Source organism: Heteronotia binoei, unplaced genomic scaffold (genome assembly GCF_032191835.1).
Source record: "Heteronotia binoei isolate CCM8104 ecotype False Entrance Well unplaced genomic scaffold, APGP_CSIRO_Hbin_v1 ptg001960l, whole genome shotgun sequence".
Classification (NCBI taxonomy): domain Eukaryota; kingdom Metazoa; phylum Chordata; class Lepidosauria; order Squamata; family Gekkonidae; genus Heteronotia; species Heteronotia binoei.
Genome location: NW_026800479.1, coordinates 7,501 through 10,000, shown reverse-complemented (window position 1 = coordinate 10,000; position 2,500 = coordinate 7,501).

Sequence of the window (2,500 nt, the reverse complement as noted above, 5' to 3'; positions counted from 1 at the left end):
AAACTGCTTTAAGATGATGTATAGACGGTATATGACTCCAAAAAAATTTTTTTTTAGCAAAGATGGACAACACGATGCCAGATAGGTGTTGGGAATGTAAAAAGCATGAAGGCTCTTTCTACCATATGCGGTGGACTTGTGAAAGGGCTAAAAATGTTTCGGCAGATGATTCAGCAAGAGATTTCTAAGATTTTGGGATATGAATTCAAGAAAGCGGCAGAGGCTTTTCTGCTGGGATGACAAATGGAAAAATTTCCAAAAGAAGATAGGACTTTAATATGGTACTTGCTCTCAGCTGCTAGGACATTGTATGCGCAGCTGTGGAAGCAAGAAAAAATACCAGAGAAATGGGCTCGGATTACAAAAGTCATGTCATGGAGTGAAATGGACAAATTAACGAGCAAACTAAGAGGCTATGATTTGGAACTTTTTAAGTTGGAGTGGAGGAAATGCAGAAGATAGGTAGAAAAAGAGTGGAAAATAAAAGGACATTGGACAATCTTTGAGGATGATGAAGATTTTTAAAATAAGAATATAACTTTCGGGTGCTTTTTATTTATTTATTTTTCTTAGCAGTTAAGGGTACCTTTAATATTTGCTTTTTTTTAAGACAATAACACTGGCGGGGGTCAAGTAACGGAGGGAGGGGTGGGGGGAAAGTAAGATGTGGGGTAGAAAGATCTTTCTTTTACTTTCAGCTTTTATAAGTTGTAGATATAGTTCCGCTACCATATGTTACTAATAAAACTGCTTATACAAAGAAAGACTCCCGAGAGAGAAAAAAACAAAAACAAAACCTAGCAACGATGAATAACCAGATGCCTGAGAGGTGTTGGGAACGCAAAAAAAAAAAAAACCACGAAGGCTCTTTCTACCGCATGTGGTGGACTTGTCAAAGAGCTGAAATATTTCGGCGGTTGATTCAGCGAGAGATGTCTACTATCTCGGGATATGCGTTTAACAAAGTTGCAGGGGCTTTTCTGTTGGGGTTATGGAAAAAATCTCCAAAAGAAGATAGAGCTTTGATCCGGCACTGGCTCTCGGCTGCTAGGACATCGTACGCGCAGTCGTGGAAGCGAGAAGAAATACCAGAGAAATGGGATCGGATCATAAAAGCCATGGCGTGGAGCGAAACGGACCAATTGAGAGGCTATGATTTCGAAGGTCTTAAGATGGAGCGGAAGAAGTTCGGAAGGTACGTCGAGAAAGAGGGGAAAATAAGAGGGAGGATGACGGTTAAGTTTTTTGTCTCCTCCTTTGTTTTCAAAAGCAAGAATATAACTTCCGGTCAAGGGTACCTTTAATATTTGTTTTTCTTACACCTGTCGCCAGGGACGTTTCTCCCCTGGTCTACCGACGGCAACCGGAAGGGGGGAAACGGCCCCCGCGAGGCCGACCGTCGGTTCCGGGAGGTCGGCCTCGCCCGCGGCGTCGCCCCGGTCTCGCGGCCGGACGGCGGGACGGCTTGGCCGCGAAAAGGGGACGGCCGGGAGGTTGACAGCGGCGGGGGGACCGTCCGCGGCGCCGGCTCTCCGGGGCTGCCGGCAGAGCAGGCCGCCGCTTCGCGGGGTCCCCTTGGCCCGAAAGCGAGCGGGCCCGTCTCTGGGGAAAAGCCCGGCGGGGAGGCCTGGTCTACCGCCGGAAACCCGAAGGGGGGAAACGGCCCCCGCGAGGCCGACCGTCGGTTCCGGGAGGTCGGCCTCGCCCGCGGCGTCGCCCCGGTCTCGCGGCCGGGCGGCGGGACGGCTTGGCCGCGAAAAGGGGACGGCCGGGAGGTTGACAGCGGAGGGGGACCGTCCGCGGCGCCGGCTCTCCGGGGCTGCCGGCAGAGCAGGCCGCCGCTTCGCGGGGTCGCCTTGGCCCGAAAGCGAGCGGGCCGGTCTCTCGGGAAAGCCCGGCGGGGAGGCCTGGTCTACCGCCGGAAACCCGAAGCCGGGAAACGTCCCTCGCGAGGCCGACCTTCGGTTCCGGGAGGTCGGCCTCGCTCGCGGCGTCGCCCCGGTGCCGCGGCCGGTCGCGGGCCGGCTCCGAGCCGAAACGGGAGCCGGCCCGAGCTTTGCAGGGAGAGGGGCGCTGAAGAGTTTTCGCCGCTGGCCGCGCGCCCCCCCCCCCCCGCCGCACCGGGCGGTCGCGGTTCCGAAGGCTCCCTTAGCGCGAGAGCGAGCGGATGCCGCCGCGGGAAGAGGCCGGCCGGGGAGGCCTGTTCTACCGCCGGAGAACCGAAGGGGGGGGGGGGAAACGTCGCTCGCGAGGCCGACCGTCGGTTCCAGGAGGTCGGCCTCGCCCGCGGCGTCGCCCCGGTCTCGCGGCCGGAGGGTAGGGACGGCTTTGCCGCGAAAAGGGGACGGCCCCTCCACCCTTCGAAAACGGGAGATCTGGGCATCGCGGCCGGCGGGGGGGGGGCGGGGTCGGGACTTCCCCCCGAAATCGCGATCGGAGGAGCGTCCCTCGCGAGGCCGACCGGCGGTTCCGGGAGGATCTTCTCGCCCGCGGCACGCTC